The sequence below is a fragment of the Eschrichtius robustus genome, chromosome X, assembly GCF_028021215.1.
Source record: "Eschrichtius robustus isolate mEscRob2 chromosome X, mEscRob2.pri, whole genome shotgun sequence".
In the NCBI taxonomy this organism is placed as follows: domain Eukaryota; kingdom Metazoa; phylum Chordata; class Mammalia; order Artiodactyla; family Eschrichtiidae; genus Eschrichtius; species Eschrichtius robustus.
The window spans coordinates 36580159-36603326 of record NC_090845.1 but is presented as its reverse complement, the minus strand read 5'-3'; the positions used below and the strand labels follow the sequence as shown (position 1 = coordinate 36603326).

Genomic DNA, 23168 nt, shown 5'->3' with positions numbered 1-23168 from the left:
TTTATTTTTGGCTGTGTTGGGTCTTCGTTGCTGTGCGCAGGCTTTCTCTAGTTGCGGCGAGGGAGGGCTACTCTTCATTGTGGTGCGCAGGCTTCTCATTGCGGTGGCTTCTCTTGTTGTGGAGCACGGGCTCTAGGCGTGTGGGCTTCAGTAGTTGTGGCTCGCAGGCTCTAGAGCACAGGCTCAGTAGTTGTGGCACATGGGTTTAGTTGCTCCGTGGCATGTGGGATCTTCCTGGACCAGGGCTTGAACCCATGTCCCCTGCATTGGCAGGTGGATTCTTTTTTTTTTTTTTTTAACATCTTTATTAGAGTATAATTGCTTTACAAGGTTGTGTTAGTTTCTACTGTATAACAAAGTGAATCAGCTATATGTATACATATGTCTCCATATCTCCTCCCTCTTGCGTCTCCCTCCCACCCTCCCTGTCTTGCCCCTCTAGGTGGACATAAAGCACCGAGCTGATCTCCCTGTGCCATGCGGCTGCTTCCCACTAGCTATCTATTTTACATTTGGTAGTGTATATATGTCCATGCCACTCTCTCACTTCATCACAGCTTACCCTTCCCCCTCCCTGTGTCCTCAAGTCCATTCTCTACGTCTGCATCTTTATTCCTGTCCTGCCCCTAGGTTCATCAGAACCATTTTTTCTTTTTTAGATTCCATATATATGTGTTAGCATACAGTATTTGTTTTTCTCTTTCTGACTTACCTCACTCTGTATGACAGTCTCTACAAATGACCCAATTTGTTCCTTTTTATGGCTGAGTAATATTCCATTGTATATATGTACCACATCTTCTTTATCCATTCATCTGTCGATGGACACTTTGGTTGCTTCCATGTCCTGGCTATTGTAAATAGTGCTACAATGAACATTGTGGTACATGACTCGTTTTGAATTATGGTTTTCTCAGGGTATATGCCCAGTAGTGGGATTGCTGGGTCATATGGTAGTTCTATTTTTAGTTTTTTAAGGAACCTCTGTACTGTCCTCCATAGTGGCTGTATCAATTTACATTCCCACCAGCAGTGCAAGAGGGTTCCCTCTTCTCCACACCCTCTCCAGCATTTACTGTTTGTAGATTTTTTCATGATGGCCATTCTGACCAGTGTGAGGTGATAACCTCATTGTAGTTTTGATTTGTATTCGTCTAATGATTAGTGATGTTGAGCATCTTTTCATGTGTTTGTTGGCAATCTGTATATCTTCTTTGGAGAAATGTCTATTTAGGTCTTCTGGCAGGCAGATTCTTAACCACTGTGCCACCAGGGAAGTCCCTGTCCAGTACTTCAGTTCTATCGTATTTTTCATTTTAAATATTACACATTACTCTCTATATATTCACTTGTTTTACTGTTTTATATACCCAATTTGGATTTTATCCATTATCTTTCCTTCTTGCATTTCAGATCTTATATCTGAGATTATATTCTCCTACTTGAAGGACAATCCTTTAGACTTGACTTTACTGAGGATCTGTTGATCCAGATGTTTTAATTTTTGTTTTTCTGAAAAAGTTTTTTATTTCATTTTCATTCTTGAAATGTAGTTTCTGTGGGTACAGAATTCTAATCTGACAGTCATTGAATCTCAGAATTTTTTTTTTTAAACATCTTTATTGAAGTATAATTGCCTTACAATGGTGTGTTAGCTTCTGCTTTATAACAAAGTGAATCAGTTATACATATACAATATGTTCCCATTTCTCTTCCCTCTTGCATCTCCCTCCCTCCCACCCTCCCCATCCCACCCCTCTAAGTGGTCACAAAGCACAGAGCTGATCTCCCTGTGCTATGCGGCTGCTTCCCACTAGCTATCTATTTTACATTTGGTAGTGTATATATGTCCATGCCACTCTCTCACTTTGTCACAGCTTACCCTTCCCCCTCCCCATATCCTCAAGTCCATTCTCTAGTAGGTCTGTGTCTTTATTCCCATCTTGCCACTAGGTTCTTCATGACCTTTTTTTTTTTTTCCTTAGACTCCATATATATGTGTTAGCATACTGTATTTGTTTTTCTCTTTCTGACTTACTTCATTCTGTAGGACAGACTCTAACTCCATCCACCTCATTACAAATACCTCCATTTCATTTCTTTTTATGGCTGAGTAATATTCCATTGTATATATGTGCCACATCTTCTTTATCCATTCATCCGATGATGGACATTTAGGTTGCTTCCATGTCCTGGCTATTGTAAATAGAGCTGCAATGAACATTGTGGTCCATGTCTCTTTTTGAATTATGGTTTTCTCAGGGTATATGCCCAGTAGTGGGATTGCTGGGTCATATGGTAGTTCTATTTTTAGTTTTTTTAAGGAACCTCCATACTGTTCTCCATAGTGGCTGTATCAATTTACATTCCCACCAACAGTGCAAGAGTGTTCCCTTTCCTCCACACCCTCTCCAGCATTTATTGTTTCTGGATTTTTTGATGATGGCCATTCTGACCGGTGTGAGATGATATCTCATTGTAGTTTTGATTTGCATTTCTCTAATGATTAATGCTGTTGAGCATTCTTTCATGTGTCTGTAGGCCATCTGTATATCTTCTTTGGAGAAATGTCTATTTAGGTCTTCTGCCCATTTTTGGATTGGGTTGTTCATTTTTTTGTTATTGAGCTGCATGAGCTGCTTGTAAATCTTGGAGATTAATCCTTTGTCAGTTGCTTCATTTGCAAATATTTTCTCCCATTCTGATGGTTGTCTTTTGGTCTTGTTTATGGTTTCCTTTGCTGTGCAAAAGCTTTTTAGTTTCATTAGGTCCCATTTGTTTGTGTTCTTATTTCCATTTCTCTGGGAGCTGGGTCAAAAAGAATCTTGCTGTGATGTATGTCATAGAGTGTTCTGCCTATGTTTTCCTCTAAGAGTTTGATAGTGTCTGCCCTTACACTTAGGTCTTTAATCCATTTTGAGTTTATTTTTGTGCATGGTGTCAGGGAGTGTTCTAATTTCATACTTTTACATGTACCTGTCCAATTTTCCCAGCACCACTTATTGAAGAGGCTGTCTTTTCTCCACTGTATATGCTTGCCTCCTTTATCAAAGATAAGGTGACCATATGTGTGTGGGTTTATCTCTGGGCTTTCTATCCTGTTCCATTGATCTATATTTCTGTTTTTGTGCCAGTACCAAACTGTCTTGATTACTGAAGCTTTGTAATATAGTCTGAAGTCAGGGAGCCTGATTCCCCCAGCTCCATTTTTCGTTCTCAAGATTGCTTTGGCTATTCGGGGTCTTTTGTGTTTCCATACAAATTGTGAAATTTTTTGTTCTAGTTCTGTGAAAAATGCCAGTGGTAGTTTGATAGGGATTGCATTGAATCTGTAGATTGCTTTGGGTAGTAGAGTCATTTTCACAATGTTGATTCTTCCAGTCCAGGAACATGGTATATCTCTCCATCTATTTGTATCATCTTTAATTTCTTTCATCAGTGTCTTATAATTTTCTGCATACAGGTCTTTTGTCTCCTTAGGTAGGTTTATTCCTAGATATTTTATTCTTTTTGTTGTAATGGTAAACGGGAGTGTTTTCTTAATTTCACTTTCATATTTTTCGTCATTAGTGTATAGAAATGCAAGAGATTTCTGTGCATTAGAATCTCAGAATATTAAAGATATTATTCCACTGCTTTCTGGCTTCAATTGTGGCTATTGATCTAATAGCCATTCCTTATAAGTGACTATTAGTCTTTTCTCTATGGCTAATTTTGATATTTTCTCTTTGTTAATCCACAGTTTCACTAGGATATATGAAGGTGTGGATTTCTTTTTAGTTATCCTGTTTGGGATTCATTAAGACTTCATAATGAGATTTAGTGTCTGTCACCTATTCTGGAAAAATCTCATCTGTGATCTCTTTAAATAGTTCCTTTCCTCCATGTCATTTAATCTTTCTTTTATAGTTTTTATCTCCTGTTTCTGGGCTACATTCTAGGGAGTTCCTTTAGGTCTCCCACCTGTTGCTGCTACAACATATTCTTCTGATGGCTAAGCCTGTTTCCTCCCATGCTGCAGTGGTGCAGCAGGACTGGAACTCCCAGTTGCATCTTCTTTCTGTTCACGTGGAATTCATCTTCTGTCCCTCTCAGGAAACGAACTTAATTGGGGTTTGTTCCTGGAACCGTCTCTGGTTGGTAGTCCCTCACCTTGCCATCTGTTCCCAATTTTTGTTCTCCTCCTCCAGTAGTACAGGGACAGGCCAGGAAGTCGCTGGCTAAGGAGACAGCCAATGAGAGAGTGGAATTCCAGTCACCTTTTCTAGTAGGCATCCATAACTTTATGAGTAATTCTCTTGAAACTCCCATCTTGGCTTTGAAAAAGGGGAACATCCTCCCTCAACCCAATCAGAGAAAGGATGTATGGTAATGGGTTAAAACTGCTCACTTTACAGATACTAAAGGGCAGTGGGCTCTCCCTTAGTTCTCCCTTTGTATTAACTAGGAGAAGGATGGCATAGGGTGGATGTGGTAGTGTCTGTTTTTTTGCTGTCCACTTCATACTCCTTGCAGGGGCTTGGCTAGCCCCAACTCTAAATGGCTTGATGAACTTAGATTTAGAGTAATTAGTCTTTTGTTATCAACTCTGGGCCTTACTATAACTCCAGGGCAACAGAAGAACCCACTCAATATCTGGTTATACATCAAAGCATTATTGTTGAGAAAGGTTGATCAATCATTAGGCTACTCAACTGTTACTGTCAGTTGTATTCCCAACTGTACTTCTTAATTTACTGTGTTTAACTCAGATAACTAAATGAATATGTGTTTAGAAGAATCACAATATCTTTCTGCACTCTTAGTTTTGATATAGTAATTTATCTTGTAATTTCTAAAATTGCATCTGCTCTAAGGAATAGTTTGTCAGACACTTCAGAATGCATGAAGTTTACACAATTCAGTACACCCTAGCCTCATCTTGGGTTTTCCCCCAAACAATAGCAAACCAAAACATCAACTTCTGGTTAGCTTTCCAAATTAGAGTATGTACAAGCACAGTCTATTGATTGTCTGGGATGAACGCACACTGGCATCATCCATTAACAGCTCTAATTAGGGGAGCCATCAATTAAAGTAAAGCAGGCCTTGGGCTGAGAATAAACATGACAGAAAACAGGCATGATCTGCTAATTGTCTAATCACTAATGGACATTAGTGAATTGAAGGACATTATGACTCTCATAAAAACAGTGGAATTTTAAAATAAAAGGACATATGCTTATTGTAAAACAAGTTAAATAAAACAGAAGAGATAAAAATCTCTACAAATCCTCTGACTTAGAGATAAACGCTATTAATATTTTGGTAAACAACCTTATAGACATATAGATGCTTGCCTTTTGAAGGAATCACATTGTCAGTGTTTTGGGTAACTATAACACACATTACTATTTCAGATGCTTCTCAGTAGTCTCCATAACCTCTTGACATTCTTTCATTTTATAGAAGTAAGATAAATGAGTAGCCAGTGTCCATTTACAGACACTCCTGAAGGGTGGTAATAGGGGCAATCTCCAGAAGCCTGGAATGTGAAGAAGCTATAGACAATATTGAGAAGCATCCAAAAATTCAGGAGTTGCCCATAATTTTGGAGAAATTCCCCAACTTTGATAAGGAAGACTGTATTTAAAGGCATGACATTAACAAGTTAGTTTTGCCCTGTTGATCCCATGCTGGTGTTAAATCAATGGTAATTTCTTTTCGGTTTTCTTCTGTGTGGATCTTCTTTATAATTGTCTTTCTGGTGTCTCCTTTAATTGCCTAAGCAGGACTGCCACCTAGCTTCAGTTGCTAAGCTTTCAGAATGTCAGAGCTTCCATCAAATAATGAGCGGCCAACTTGAAGTTCCCTTCAAATGCCTTTGTCACTTATCACTTCAAGTGCCTTTATCCCAGGACAAAGGAGCTCTTCATTTGGACTATTATAGTTCAAGCTTTGTTATATTATCACTGCAGGCATTGAAGTTTTCAGAGGAAAGAGTAGAATGATTTATCCTTGTGTGAACAGAGGATAACGAGAACGAGCAGGACCTTTGACCACCCAGAGGATGGAGCAAAAGGGATAATGCCATGGTCCTTGGTTCAGGGTGGGGGGCAGGGGTGTCATTCTTCCCCAAGGAGATTTTAAGTTTCGTATATCACTCAGAATATCAGGTGCCTGATAATAGAAATAATTACTTGATTACTGTCAGAATCAGTGATTCTCAACCCTGACTGCACATTAGAACTACCCTGGAGGCTTTGAGACAGTACCGATGACTGGGCGCCACTTCCCAAGACACTGATTAAATTGTTCCAAAGTGTTTCTCAGGCATCAGTATTTTTAGGCTTTTCAGTGATTCTGATGAGCACACAGGGTTGCAAAGCACTGGTCGAAATGAATAGACGAGAATGGAAGTCTCATTATAGGTACAGTTTAGGTTCTGCAAGATGTCAGTTTGAGCATCTTTGAGAGAAGGAAAAATGGAAAAAAGGTAGGAAATTTTCCCATTTTGGTCATTTGTGCTTTAATGCTGTTTCCTTACAGCTAGGATAACCATATAGTTTATCATCCAAATCAGGACACTTGTGAAAGTGAAAGAGGGAGCTATTCACAATTATGCCAGGACAACAGTTGTTAACTGTAACTGTCTAGGCAAACTGGGACCAGTTGCCACTCTGCTTATAGCTGTGGCCTGCCTCTCCTCTTAGTCTCAGTAATGGCCCAAAGTTAAGCTATGCTGTTGTTGATGTTTTAATATTTGCCCATTGGAAGACTTTTAAGTCACTTTTTCAAAATGTGCTTTTATCATGTGAAATTTTGGCAATTGGTTTTTGGGAAGTCATTTTTTTGGGGGGGGGGTGGTTAAAAAAATCTACTTTCCCAAGTTTCTTGTATCACTTCACCACCACTCTCTTGCACGATGAGGCAGGAAAGGAAACCCACATACATTGCATTTTTTCCCCCATTGTGGATACTTTTTAGGGCCTCCACCAGAGTTTAATGAGCAAGAAGTTAGAAACTACTTGTTCTAATTAAGTTTTTAGTTGTGTGTGGATTTTGCACACACATACTGGGTCCATTTCCCATTAACAAGGATAATTAAATGTTAACTGAATTTAACACATTTGTGAATTCAGTCTTAATTAATTGCCTTTATTGATTAAGTTTGTTCTTCTGGCCAAATGAAATGTCTATGAAAGCTCTATAAAGAAGTGTCATGTAAGTGGAAGACATTATTTTATCACGGAAAGTCTGTATTTTAAAATGGGGAGGGGGGGCTTCCCTGGTGGCGCAGTGGTTAATAATCCTCCTGCCAATGCAGGGGACACGGGTTCGAGCCCTGGCCCGGGAAGATACCACATGCCGTGGAGCAACTAAGCCGGTGCGCCACAACTACTGAGCCTGCGCTCTAGAGCCCGTGAGCCACAACTACTGAGCCCATATGCCACAACTACTGAAGCCCACGCACCTAGAGCCCGCGCTCCGCAACAAGAGAAGCCACTGCGATGACAAGCCCGTGCACCACAACGAAGAGTAGCCCCCGCTCGCCGCAACTAGAGAAAGCCTGTGCACAGAAATGAAGGCCCAACGCAGCCAAAAATATAAATAAATAAATAAATAAATAAAATTTTCTTTTTTAACCTCAGAACAATTTTAGCAAATGAAATCTTATGTGGAAATTCAATAGATAAAACAAGCTAAAGACCAGCTGCTTGGGTTGAGGTGAGGAGAGGTAATTGGGGTGAGGGTGAGGGGAAAGGGCCTGTATTTGCCTGTTCAGTCCACACCCCTCATCCCCACCCTTTCAGGATAAGGGAGCAACAAGAGAATAGAGGAGGAACTTTGGGCTTGGGAAATCTATATTGTGTTCCCAATTTCAGTCCCGGATTTCTGCTACAGCTCAAGATATTAGTTTACTTCCAGAAGTTTCCTTTATATTTGAGGGAGGATAATTGATTCTGCCATCTGCCTGCCACTCAGGAATGATATGTGAGCCAAAGGTGATAAATATGACATGCTTTGATTTCTGCCAATGACAATTTACATGAATCTAAAGTATTTTAGGTTTGTATAATAAAATTATTACTAATTATTTAAAAAGCAACAGGCCCAGAGAGAAAAAAGGAGGCAGAAATTTAGTTGTCGAGGTAAAGAATATTTTTGCAAGAATCCCACTCTCTTTATATCTTCTGTTATTCATAAAGTCAAAGTGGCAGGCCTACAATTCTGTTTGTTTCAGATTTTCTTCTTTTACAACCATTTGTCCATCAATTCGTGTATGGAGAGGCAAATTGTGGTATATCCACACAGTGGAATATTATTCAGTAATAAAAAGAGATGGACTTTTGATACACACAAAAACATGGCTGAATTTCAACATCACATTCAAGTAAAGGAGCCCAACACAAAAGATCATATACTCTGTGTCTTTCAGAAAAGATAAATCTAATCTATAGTAACAGAAAGCAGATCAGCAGTTGCCTGGGGCTGGAGGTAGGGAGGATTGACTAGAACCACGTTCAAGGGCACATGTTGAGGTTTTGGAAATGTTTTGCATCCTGATTGTGGTGGTGGTTACACAGCTTTATAAATTCATCAAAACTCATCAAAATATACACTTAAAATAGATTAATTTTAGTGTAGGTAAACAACATGTCAATTTAGTTTATTAAAAAAGTTTCATTTTTTTAGGACAGTTTGTTCTTGGCACTGATGCTGGTGGAACAAGATGAAATATTACATTGCACTAGTCCCGTTCAAGATATATATCAGTTGGCTTGCTTTTATCTCTTGGACATTATATCGAATACTAGAAGCTTAAACTCTAGATATAAATATTATTGTTGTATCTACTTCTATTTTTTTTTCCTAGTTCCACTTTATCCTCTGATTTATTTCTTCACCCCATTTTTAATGCTTGCTATTTTTTTTATGTTGAGATGCACCCATGCAAGTTATGTGAAATCCTTTCTAGTACAAGGTAGAATATAATCTTTTTAAAAAATAAAATAAACGTATTTGGGTTTCTTTTATTATAGACAAAAATAATGTATGTTTTCTCCTCACTATACTTATACACTTACTAGTATACACAAACACACATGCACACAATTACTAACCATTAATAGATTTAGAAATCCAATAAAGTTGGTGGATTTGAGAGGATAGTCCTTAACTGTGTTAGGACTAATAAATGAAATGTTTGTTGTTTCTATGAATCCTCTCCTAAAATAGATAGAACCTTGACCAAATATGACTAATAGTGGACACCCTGTAGTTGAGAAAGTTGGCAAGAAATAATTCTAGACAATCCATTGGAAAAGTATGGTGTGGATTTAGATATTGTTTATCATGTTAATGGTGGCAATGGAGATTAATAGCCTTGCTGTGGTATTTTGGAATACTCAAAATCAGCTTTTCTTTCCTAAAATCAAAGCTGTCTCATGGCATTGATGAAGCGTGTTGTTCAAAGGAGGTTTGCCATTGGGAAATGTGCCCAAAGAAAAGTAAATAAATGAAGCTTTAGATAAGGAATTGATGAAATAAATCTACGAAGAAGCCTTATTAAGCACTTTCATGTCTTATATATGGAATATACAAGATTTATAAAGAAATATGTTACTATAAAGTAGGAATAAGGAAATCAGGCTGAAAAACACATAACTCCATTTGTAGGTACAGATGGTACCTGTATGTGATTGTGATAGGAATGAGCAATGCAGATATGTTAATGACTTTTAAATTATCTAAAAATATCAAGTTTAAAATTTGTTCAAAATCCAAAACCCAAAACTAAATAAAAGGAGAATAGTACAGTATAAAAAGTAGAGCAACAACCATCATCTGTAATTTTTGTATCAATTAAAATTTGCTTTGTTGTGGGACTTCCCTGGTGGTGCAGTGGATAAGACTCCACGCTCCCAGTGCAGGGGACCCAAGTTCGATCCCTGGTCAGGGAACTAGATCCCACATGCATGCCGCAACTAAGAGTTTGCATGCCACAACTAAGGAGCCCACATGCCACAACTAAGGAGCCGGTGAGTCTCAACTAAGACCTGGTGCAACCAAATAAATAAATAAATATTTTTAAAAAAATTTGCTCTGTTGTAAGTTGAGCACCCTTCCTTTAAACTGTTTTTCATAAACACAATTGAACTATTGGCAATTAATCTCTTTCTCTTCATTATGAATACTCATAAAGGAATAATATTATTACACAAATAATTTTCCTTCCTTAAGTTAAAAGAAGAGATGAACTACAATTAAGTTTCAAGTGTTGGAGATCTGCAGTAAAACTATGACATCAGTATTATGCCTGCCCTTGCCCCTTGCCCCTCAAAGTGTGTTACGTGGGTAGACCAGCAGCATCAGTATCACCTGTGAACTAGAAATGCAGACTTGCAGGTTCCACCCCAGACCTCTTGAATCAGAATTGACATGTTAACAAAATGTCAGGGAATTTGGCTGCACTTTAGTTTGAGTGGCCCTATCCTAAGCCATCAATGTTGCTAGAATTATTCAAGATATTGCTAAGGTGGCCAACTCTCCCAATTTTCCCTGGACCAAGAGATTACCCTGGATTTAGGATATTCAGTGCTAAAGCCAAAAATGTCCCAGGCAAATCAAGATGAATTGGTCACTCTAAAATTGACCAAACTTCAACTTTAGAATTGAAGAGGAAAAAAAATAAGGATATGAGGAAATTATACTCTGGTTAGATGTTTGTTAATGTTAGCTCTTTTATAGTCTATGCTTCCACTCACTAATTTCAAGCATTAAGAAAATAAATGAAATGTGGAACAGCTCTCTGTTCTCTGAGATGTTGAAATCTTACATCTCTTTATGTCCTTCTGTGACTCAAGACATGGAGTCCAGAGTGAAAGGTCTAAGAGGTAAAATCTTTTTGCTTTGTCTGTAAACTGCTTGCCACAGGGTTAATATGATAGTCTCAAGCAAGGCATTTTCTATTCCTTTCCTGGTTTCTCATTCAGGATTGTTGAACTGCACCTCTGGCCTGCATGTGATTATCCTACAGTTGCAAAACCTCTAAGGAAAGCCACCTGGGATAGAGCTGTTTGCTCTCATTAATTGGGAAAACAACCCTCTGTTTATTCCTCATGCTAGTGTCAGGGGGATCCTGCTTTAATTCCAACACAGGTCTAGGTGTTGATTTCACATAAAGGGATTAGCTTAGGCGTCTGTGAAAGTTCTAAGGCAGTCTCCTAGGAGCCATCTGACTCAACACAGTGTGACTAGGGAAAACTGGGTGTACAAAATACACTGTAATTTTCTTTTACCATGTGTGATTAGAAAATATTTATGAAGTCAAATCAAGTAAATAAAATGCCAGTGATGCTCTCTCATTTATCATAGACACCGGTGTTGCTTTTGAAATCATGCCTGATAAACGTCCCATTTGTACAGTGCTTACCACCCACCCCCCATGAGTATGGGATGGATAGTCACTCATTGAAGTAGATGCTGCCAGTGTTCTTCCCATAACCACACCCCCCATCCCTTTACCATTTCCATGCGTCTTGGCTCTGTGTGGGTTTTCATTCCCAACAGCCAGCACCTACATCTCTTAGTCGGCTGACTATCCTCAGGCAGTTGGAGCCCGATTTGCCTAGAGACATGGAAAGCTGGAAGTGCTTGGGAGTCTATATCTCCTGAGAGCAGCCCTTAACCAGTGATTGACAGTGAAGAGAATTAATATTCCAGCTCCCTTGCACCCTGATGGGGACAATTCTTAGATGTGTTTTCCACTGTCTCCATAACTCCCCTTTGAGACTGACTCAAAGGAATATTCCTTGGAACTTTGCTTCTGTCGCACCCTGGCTTGGCCTCCTTTCTTTCTTGTCCCATTTCTCCTTTTGCCTACTGCTTTTTCCTAGAAATACCTCCTAATAATTCACTTTCACATGAATCTTTGTCTCAAGATCTGCCTCTGGGCAACCTAACCTAAGACACTCAATGTTACATAATTTGAAGAACATCTAAATCTCTCCTGTCTCATAAAGACAGAGGTTTATACAAATAGACATGCAAATGGCTCTTAAGCATATGCAAAGATGCTCTACCTTGGTTATGATAAGAGAAATGAAAATTAAAACTACACTGAGATACTACTACTCACCTATCAGAGGGGCAAAAATTTTCAAGGTTTAACAACATACTCCATTGGTGAGGCTGTGGGGAGACAGGCACCCTCATTACAGAGCTATTGGAACTCAATGACTAACTTAATAGTCTTATTCTTAATAATAATATTGTTATTTTTGAGACTATGGTATGCGAAGTAGGATAAATCAAATTATTAATTATGTTAATATAATAAAGAATAAATTTTTTCACTGTAAGAGAAAAAGGATACAAATATAAAGTCAAGTAAGTTAAGAGCTCTATAAATTTAAATTTGCCTTGGGAATCTCAGTATAAATGCATGATTTCTTTTGCACTTTCTAAAAATATACATATTTCTGGGACTTCCCTGGTGGTCCAGTGTTTAAGACTCCACGCTCCCACTGCACGGGGCCTGGGTTCAATCCCTGGTCAGGGAAATAGATCCCGCATGCCGCAACTAAGAGCTCGCATGCCACAACTAAAAGATCCTGCATGCCGCAACTAAAGATCTCGCATGTGGCAACGAAGATCCTGCGTGCCGCAGGTAAAAAAAAAAAGATCCCGCATGCCGCAACCAAAAAAAAAAAAAAAAAAAGAAGATCCTGCGTGCCACAATGAAGATCCCACACATGGCAAAGAAGGTCCTGTGTGCCACAACTAAGACCCAGTGCAGCCTAAATAAATAAATAAATAAATATTTTTAATAAATAAATCAATAAAAATATACATATTTCCTAATTCTGTTCACTGAAAAACTATAGAATCGATGAAAGCCCGGTAAGAATGAGGACCGTAACATCCCAATTATGGTTTCTAAATAGTATTTGCTACAAAAAGGAATCAGAGGTCCTTAGAGTAATGTTTAGTTCCAAGTCTGGAGCAGGGAGTATATAAAAGAAATCTGAGACATCATGTTATTCTAGAAAGCAAGGAAGCCATCAAAGTCTGTTGGAGTCATGACAGAAAGGTTCCTGCTGGTGAAAGATGGGACAATTTGAGCATCAAAAAGAAAAATGAAGCACACCAAATATATAAATATCCATGATTTTACAATATTTGAAAAAAAGTGAGCTTCTTTGGAAGTTACTAGAACGTCAATTCATTATTCTAAAAATTGATTACTAAAGAGAAAGAATCCAATATTCTGTTTCTTGTACAAACTATATTTTCAGGTAACTACATAGTTGATGCACAGCATTTCTAGCAGAAATCATCATTAGTTGTCAAAATCATTAGGTGGATGTCAATGGGGACCTTTATAATGGAAGGATCAGTCTGAAGACACCTGAAACCCATGTCATCCGTCAAGTCACAAAAGGAAACAGTATGACCTTGTCATATAAGCCAAATAAGATAATTTAGGACAATTTAATTAAAGGACTATTTACCAAAGTGTGGACATGGTTAAGGAAAACCAACATGGAATGATGAAGTACCCTGGGACTCGCATGAGCCGGGGGCATTAACTCTAGGCCTGAAGGGGTAAAGAGAAGGAGCAGTTACCATAACCTTAAAAGAGAACTGTAGCTTTAAAAGCAGGTCATGCAATAGGATCTGTGGCCTCTGTTAGAGAAACGTAACCACTGCCAACCTGTGACAACTCAGCAGGGAAGCAACCACGGGGATATATACCTCAACTTTACTCCCTACCCATCCTATGATCTATGGGTGTCTATCATCGGAAAACCAGGAGCCAGAGGACAAAGAAGTCTGTTGATGGAGTCTATAAAAGTCAGCTCCTGGAGCAGAGAGCAGGATAGAGAAGGCTGGAGATAGAACTGGGGAGATAAATAGAGAATATCTGACACACAAGTAATACATCCTTTCAGCACCAGTCTAATTCTTTAACAGACCTGAACAAAAGACCAGACTTCATAAGGATGCGCCCAGCATTCAGAATTTCTCAGTTTCTCCCTGATGTTGAAAACCAATGAGAAGCAGGCTGGTGTTGCAATAAATTCCAACAGAGTCCTCAGGATGAAGGCTGCGGTGACCCTATTTGTTCATCCCATTTGCCAGCTGGCAGACTAAAACATCCATAGTGAGATTCAAGATTTGGTTTGGGCTCCAGCGACTCTAGAGAAAGATAAAATCTGCAACAAATCCGTCTCTCTGGCCCCTTGCAGTTTCTTTAAGTTGATTTTACACATTAATTTGCTTCAACAAAATCTTGTCAAAACTCCAGATCTTCCTTCCTCTCCCACTAATTCTTCCAGAGCTCCTACTCTTTCTATCCATGAAAAGACCTAATGATTTTTGTCACTTAGTAACTGGGGTGACCATAATATACAGTTGATCCTCATGGTTCACAGATACCATATTTGTGAATTTGCCTACTCACTAAAATTTATTTGTAACACGAAAATCAATACTCGTGGTGCTTTTGCTGTCATACACATACATGCGCAGAGTGGTAAAAAAAACTTGAGTTACTCATGCATGTGCATGTTCCCACCTGAGGTTGAACGTGGCAATACTCTGCCTTCTTGCTTCAGCTCTCATACTGTAAACAAGTGTTCTTTCTGTGGTCTATTTAGTGCCACATTTTCCCAACTTTTGTGCTTTTTGTTGGTGATTTTTCTGTTTAAAATGGCCCCCAAACATGTAGCACTGGAGTGCTGCCTAGCATTCCTAAGCACATGAGGGCTGTGATGTGCTACATGGAGAAAACACCTGTATTAGGTAAGCTTCATTCAGGCATGAATTATAATGCTTTGGGCTGTCAGTTTAATGTTAATGAACCAACAGTGTATATGAAATCAGGTACCTTGAAACAGAAATGCAGATAAAACAAAGTTATATATTGATAGATTTATGAAAATGCTATGACTAAAAGTTTGCATGAACCTAATCCTGTATTTTCGCTAAGAGCACCGGTTCAATATTTGGTAATTCAGTGTATGCACTGACTTTATAGAATGTAACTACTATGAATAGCAAGAATAGACTGTATTAAATAAAATACTTTAGGAAGTGGAAGATGGAATGCCTATAGAGAACAGACTTGTTGTTTCCAAGGGGGTGGAGGGTGGGGAAAGGATGGGTTGGGAGTTTGGGATTAGCAGATGCAAACTAGTGTATATAGGATAGATAAACAACAAGGTCCTACTGTATAGCACAGGAAACTATATTCAGTCTCCTGGGATAAACCATAATGGAAAAGAATATGAAAGAGAATGTGTATATATATAGATATAGGTATAGATATCTGAATCACTTTGCTGTACAGCAGAAATTAACACTGTAAATCAACTATACCTCAATAAAAATAATAATAAAAAAGAAAGATGGAATTCCTAGACAACAGGTGAAAATCGGGACTCATAATACTATAGTGTGTTGCAGCCAGCCCCCACTAGCTTACAGAGCTGATCCTGTGCATCTCTTCCCAACTCCACATTCATTGATGCCACATCAATAGCTTGAAATTTACACATGGAAATTGGTAAATCCTACGAATCAAAGAGCCAGTTGTTAAACATTTACCAGCACACCACTGACTATAACTCTTCATTTCTGTAATTTTCCCCTTAAGTTCCTTTTGTTGAAGTACAGGAATCACAGTGAAGCTGTCACCAATTACCTCAGCTGACTGTAGCCCTGGAGAAAATAATTCTTAGGTGGATGACCAGAGGTGTGTGGCGAAATCCTATGCTTACTGCCTCTTCCTTCATTCCGTCTTTAATTTCTCTCATAGCAAAATCTAACTGGAACCTTGATGATGAAGGAGTCTAGAAAGTATAGTATCCAGGCTTTAAAGGTGGAGATGATACTGAATATCAGTAAACCCTATATGACATGGAAGGAAAATAACTCTGATATTAGTAAATACCAATAAACTATTCAATAAATATTTCCTATGTGCCATCTATATGCCATTCACTGTACTAGGGGATTTCAAGCAGTAATTTTCAAACTATGGGTAAAAATTTATAAAAGGTTATATTGTTAATTTATTATGTTGTATCCAATGTTATTTTTTAATAAAATTGAACAAAGCAGAATAGAACAGAAATATCAGAATGCATCACATGTAATATGAGTAAATATTGTTTGTAAAACTTTCATCTCAGATAGATAGATACATATATGTCTATATATGTTTGCAAGGTGAAATGCATTTCTTACTGTTGATTACAGTCAAAGTTTTTTAAAAAAACATAGCTTTTAGAGAAAGGATTAGCAAACCTTTACTTTAAAGGGTCAGATAGGAAATTTGTTACACTTTGAAGACCACGTGGTCTCTGCTACAACTGCTCAACTCTGCCTCTGTAGGGTGAAAGCAGCATAGATAATAAGAAGATGAGTGGACGTGGCTTGTTCCAATAAAACTTTATACACAGAAACAGGTGGATGGCGTGTAGGATTTGACTTACAGGCCATAGTCTGCCAACTCCTGATTTAGAGCAAATGTTTCTCAAACTATCTGTGGTAGAGCACCAGTTTTTTGTTTTGGTTTATTCCTGCCCAGGACAAGTATACAGCTCACGCCATATGTAACTCATCCCCGCGAGTTCAGCAACAGCCAATCTGACCTATGCCTTGCTCAACAACATAAGTACAGTGAGCATGCACTTAAACAATACAGTAATGTTAATTACATTTCTAGAAAAGATTATAAATACATACACTCAGTTTGTGTACTTACCTTGTTGTGGACTGGCAACAAACAGTTCACAGACCAGGGACCAACCACATTTTGAGTAGCACTACTTTAGAGAATACAAAAAAATAAAAGATACTGCCATTGTATTCAAGAGGTTTATGAGCTAATGGAGACAGACCTGTTAACAAATAACAATAATACAAGGTAGAATGCAATAGGTGCTCTAATACAAAAACTAGTTCATAGCACATGAACATATTTTTCCCAAACTTGACCTATCTATCTGAAATGGCCAATTGTGCTTGAGATATATAGATATAGATATTCCACATCCAAAGAAATTATTTAATGCGTATCAACCATTATTAAAAACTTTTTATTTGATAATAATCTGTGTGTATATGTGTATACATGTATATATACACACGCATATATGTACATATATGCGTGTGTATATATGTATATATACAAAATTTTTCTATCTTTTTTTTGTTTTGAAAGGTGCTCTGTGAAATTTAGAGGACAGAGGTCCTCTCATAGACATCACTATGAACAATTCTTGGTGAATGAAGACTTAGAAAACATCCAACTCATTTACTGCTATAGCTGGGGCTGATCAACTAGAGACAGAGGCTATTGTTATTTTTTTGTTAATAATTTTATTTTTTTTGTTTTATATATATATTTTTCATTTTTATTGGAGTATAGTTGTTTTACAATGTTGTGCTAGAGGCTGTTGTTATTTACATGTTAAATAGTTTGCTTCTCTCTCCAATTTCTCCCCGGTTTTTTATATATATATATATATTTTAGAGTTGAGTTTTTATTTATTATTAAAAACAAAAAAGCCCAGCCCTGCCGAGGCCCTGTGTCCCCTGGGGGAGCGTCCTCAGTCCAGTGGTCTCGGGGCCTGGGTAATGGAGGCCTGGCCACAGACTCTCGCTCTGACGCACGGACTCGAGAGATGACAACACTTTCTTTGTGTGAATAAAGTACGTATGGACACTTGAAAGAAAAATGTGAAATAGTTTGCTCCAATGTCAAATAGTTTACTTCTCTCCCCAGTTTTTTTGTTTTTCACAGTGGTAACATTTATTAGGAAGGAGGGATTCAATTAGACTTCCACATCACACACACAAGAAACAGACTGTAACCATCGTTTCTAAAGAGGAAGGAGGGGAGACAGAGGGCCCGGACTCCCAGGGGCAGGCCGCTTCAGCTGACAAGGAGGGGCGTATGGGCTGAGGACGGATAAGGCCACTGCTCACCACCCCTCCAGTGAAGTTTAGTGGCTAAAATACTCCTACACACCCCCTGCCCCCCAAAGCCAGCAGCCCAGTAGAAAGCTGTGTTCTCTAGCAGGCACCTGGGTTATGGCTGGTGGCGGGGAGGAAGAATGTCTTGCTATCTCTTGCTGCTCCTCCAGGTTTCTTTACCATTAATGACAGGGTTGCTGGAGGGGCCAGGAGGGCCGGCAGGTGTGTGGTTGGGCTGCCTTCGGGTAATTTGGGTGCTGGGGGGTGTGGGCCACCACCAGAACCATTACTCTTTATAAGCGAGTCGTGAAAACCATTTCGGAAATACTTTAAGATGTATAAATACATAAGATGGTTGATGAGAGCCAGATCATAGTGTGATGGAGTAAAAATTCTTGCCACTTGAGAGTTTCTGGCCATTACCCTCCCCATGTGCTTTAAAATGAACTGTTTTCTTGCTCTTTCCTTTTTCTGCCCTCCAAGGAGGGACTTCTGATGACAAGCTGGTTTGAGAGCTTCTGTGCTAGAGAGTCAGAAGAAAATGGTGAAGCAGAGTGTGTGGACGAGGGTTTCATGGGATCAAGAGTTATTAGATGTGGACAAGACATCCATGTAAGCATGGGTTGCTGATGTCCAAGTGTTGACTGGAAGGAGAGGAATAAGGGAGCGCCCGTGGTGTGTGATGGGAGTGTATGGGAGAGGACTAAAAGAGGGCATTTTAAGGCTTATTGCTGAGGACTGTTTCCCTTCATGGAGTTGCTGAAATATAAGAAAAAAATTAACCTATTTAAAACTTACCTTTAGTTGTATGAAATACATTCTTTCAAAAACAACACTATGTGAGGAATGGTTTTATAATATTAATATTGTTGTGTTTGAACTAGTAATATTAACTACTGTAGTGATGTTTTGTGCCTTTCCTGGTCAAGGTACTCAAAGGATGTTTGAAGCTGCACCTTCAGAGTCTGTCAGAGCTACTAAGTTTTCTTTTGGTGAATGCAAAACTAACATGAATAATGTTGAAAGATTGCCATGAATCACACATTTGACACTTTATCTTGACCACTATAACCTGATTCAATTAAAATTGTATCATCTTTCCCCTTCATCAGAACCTATGGAATGAGGAAGAGATAAGTAATATTATCTTAGTTTTACAAATGGCTGAATTTAGGTGCAAGAGATTAGATGCTTGCTCTAGGGTCGCTTGGTGAATTGGGTCTCCTGATTAATTAAATGGCAGAGTTGGCGTGGACGTCCAGTAAATTTTTGTGCTTAAAAGAATGCCCAGATGATTTTGGCAACTGGATCAGCTACGGATATAAGAATGAGGGGAATATCTGATCACCCTACTGATGTTCCAGCAGTTTCTTCATCTTAATACTGTTACCGAACCAAACTTGGGTCCACTTGCCTGTGTGCAGTAAAGCCAGTCTATTGACACCAGGTTGTGGTGAAGGAAAGTGCAGTGTTTATTGCAGGGCACCAAGCAAGGAGTCCAGAGCAGCTAGTGCTTAAAAGACCCCAACTCCCCAAACTCCCTGAAAGGCTTTCAGGGAAAGGTTTTTAAAGACAGGGTGAGGGAGGGGGGTTGTGTGGTATGTGATCAGCTCGTGAACATCCTTCTGATTGGTTGGTGGTGAGGTAATTGTGAGTCAACATCATCAACCTTCTGGTTCCAGCTGGTCTGGGGTCTGCGTGCTTGTGGGCAGCAGACAGTTAACTTCTTCCACCTGGGGGTTTCCGTATCTGCAAAACAGCTCAAAGGATTTGGCTCCAAAGATTATCTATAGCCCTTGAGGAGGAACTAAAGGTCCTTGACTTTGTTTAATGGCTAAATTATTATTCTTCTGTCTTGCTTTATTGTCTTCCTTTCTTTCTGCATTTTCTCACTTCTCTGATTCAACTTATTCTTTTTTTAATTTTAAATTAATTTTCATTGGCGTATAGTTGATTTACAATGTTGTGTTAGTGATTAAACTTATTCTTTGCCTGAAGCTTTTCTACAGACAAAAGGCAGGTGGAGGACGTGGAGCGGGAGGAGTCCTGCTCTGGGAAGGCTCCGTAGGGTCCTGCTCGGTTACACTATCTTGTGTGAATGCCAGAGTGCTCCCCAGAGACCTCACTCTCAAGGAAGGATAATTTGGACTTTCTGTGCTTTTAAAAAGGCTTCACTGCCACCTATATCCTGGGCTCCACCTCCAGCCTCTCCTCTCCCCACGCATAGGAGAGTCATACCTTCAGTTACTTTAAGTTAGGCTGACGTCTGGTGGGATTTCAGACATTGAAATTTTAGAAAATAAGGTTTCTATTTTGCTGTTTGGAGGAACAAAGACCCAGGAAATATTACCAGGACAAGAGTGGGACAGAGAGGACAGAGTATGAATTTAGCTCGAGTTTATTCTAAGCTGTGAAATAGAAAGCTTAAGATTATTCTTGATAACATACCCGTGAATAAATGGGTCAAGGAGGAGTACTCTGAATCAGTCCTGTCACCGATAAGAGAGGAGGATGTCGCCAGCCTCTGAAACACTCCCCCATGGGTAACAGATCTATTGGGTTGATACTGTCCCACTCCCTGCCAGCAGAACACGGTTAATGTCATGGAGAAAGCTCCACAGTGGCTGGGAAATGCACATTTTATAAAAAAGCCTAACTGTCTAAAACCTGAAACGTATGTATTTCATTTTCTCCAGAAATGCTTTGCAATCATCTTCCCTCATCACTGCATTTTTCCTGATAGAGAAAGCCTTTGTGTTTGTGGTACGCTTCAAGTTCTTGGAGTGAATGATAGCACTGCAACTTGGATGGTTCAGAAGGATTTTTAATTCTCTTTAATGTATTATTTTAGTAAGTAAATTTAAGGCAAACTATTTTTCCAGCCTAATTGCTTTTGTGACATTCCCATTGAGTCCCTGTCGTTTATATAATAAGGCTGATTCTGTTAGAAGGGTGACCTGCCTGGCCAGAGGGAAGAGAAATCATTGTTGGGCCTAAACTTATTCCCAGGCTTGAGACGTCTTCCCAGATGCATTAGCATGATCTTATTTGCCTCGATCAAGGATAGGGCAAGAATGAGACCATTGATCCAAGTCAAGAACTCTTCCAAATTCTGTTCTGGTTCTTCTAAGGCAGGAATGCAAACTCAGCATCTCACAAATGGGTCATAACCTTTTTTAGGTCACAGACCTTTTAGAGTATCTGATGAAAGCTGTGTTGATCCAGGTCCTCTAAGATGGGATTAGCCATGCAAGAAATTTATTGAAAGCTTGTGAGGAAAAATGAGGGGAGTGTGGAACTGGGGAGGCTAGGAGAGCCCTCAGACTGAGAAGGATATCTGATCTGACCCCCTGTAGAGGAGAGAGGGAAAGAAGGAAGGTTAGGTGGAAACATCTTAGACTTCAATGCTGTTTTAAGAGTTCAGTCAGGCTCTCAGGGAGTCCTCGAGCCAAAGTCGCCCATCAGGGCTTCCCTGGTGGCACAGTGGTTAAGAATCTGCCTGCCAATGCAGGAGACAAGGGTTTGAGCCCTGGTCCGGGAGGATCCCACGTGCCGTGGAGCAACTGGGCCTGTGTGCCGCAGCTACTGAGCCTGCACTCTAGAGCCTGCGAGCCACAACTGCTGAGCCCGCGTGCCTGGAGCCCATGCTCCACAACAGGAGAGGCCACCGCAGTGAGAGGCCCGCGCACCACGATGAAGAGTGGCCCCCGCTCTCTGCAACTGGAGAGAGCCCATGCGCAGCAGCGAAGACCCAACGCAGCCAAAAATTAATTAATTAATTAATTTTAAAAAAAGAGAAAAGAATCAAAATAAAATTAAAACAAAAACAAAAACAAAGTCGCCCATCAGAAGAGTCCCACATCTCCCAGGAACACGCCTGCCTTACTTTCCCTGACTTACTTGCTCACTGGCTGGAAGCCACTGGGGCTACTGGTCAATTACACTCCCAAAAGTCAGAGGTCTCAGAGGGACATTTTTTTTTTTTTTTTTTTTTGACAAAAGACTTAAAAATGACCACCACGGTTAAAGATTTGATGAAAGTTCATAATAATGCAGTTGACAAGAAAATTAGTTATTTCTGAGATATACATTTTAAAGTAATAACTAGGATTATTACTTATAACATTATACCAGAACATATAAGATTTTTAGAAATTTCATGTAATGTCTGAAACATTTATATTAACATATTTCCATACATATTTCCATACAAATACAAATCTAAGATTTTTAGAAATTTCATGTAATGTCTGAAACATTTATATTAACATATTTCCATACATATTTCCATACAAATACAAATCTAAGATTTTTAGAAATTTCATGTAATGTCTGAAACATTTATATTAACATATTTCCATACAAATAACCCAATGAAAGTTTAGTATTAGTTGTTTTGTTTGTTTTTTTATACTGCAGGTTCTTATTAGGCATCAATTTTATACACATCAGTGTATACATGTCAATCCCAATCGCCCAATTCAGCACACCACCATCCCCACCTCACCGCAGTTTTCCCCCCTTGGTGTCCATATGTCCATTCTCTACATCTGTGTCTCAACTTCTGCCCTGCAAACTGGCTCATCTGTACCATTTTTCTAGGTTCCACATACATGCATTAATATACGATATTTGTTTTTCTCTTTCTGACTTACGTCACTCTGTATGACAGTCTCTAGATCCATCCACGTCTCAACAAATGACTCAATTTCGTTCCTTTTTATGGCTGAGTAATATTCCATTGTATATATGTACCACAAATTCTTTATCCATTCGTCTGCTGATGGGCATTTAGGTTGCTTCCATGACCTGGCTATTGTAAATAGTGCTGCAATGAACATTCGGGTGCATGTGTCTTTTTGAATTACGGTTTTCTCTGGGTATATGCCCAGTAGTGGGATTGCTGGGTCATATGGTAATTCTATTTTTAGTTTTTTAAGGAACCTCCATATTGTTCTCCATAGTGGCTGTATCAATTTACATTCCCACCAACAGTGCAAGAGGGTTCCCTTTTCTCCACACCCTCTCCAGCATTTGTTGTTTGTAGATTTTCTGATGATGCCCATTCTAACAGGAGTGAGGTGATACCTCATTGTAGTTTTGATTTGCATTTCTCTAATAATTAGTGATGTTGAGCATCTTTTCATGTGCTTCGTGGCCGTCTGTATGTCTTCTTTGGAGAAATGTCTATTTAGGTC

At 39.1% G+C, this 23168-nt stretch overlaps 1 long non-coding RNA gene across 2 annotated transcripts in view; it reads left to right on the top strand.

Moving 5' to 3' along the window:
* LOC137756512 (uncharacterized) overlaps window positions 1-23168 on the top strand; it is a 173739-nt gene that overhangs the window by 91110 nt on the left and 59461 nt on the right. The window contains exon 3 of one of the 2 annotated variants that reach the window (XR_011072231.1): window positions 7307-7573. The exons of the other annotated variant lie outside the window; for it this stretch is intronic. This is a non-coding gene — a long non-coding RNA (uncharacterized lncRNA). Of the gene's footprint in view, window positions 1-7306; window positions 7574-23168 lie in introns of those variants that run through there. 2 annotated transcript variants of the gene reach the window in all.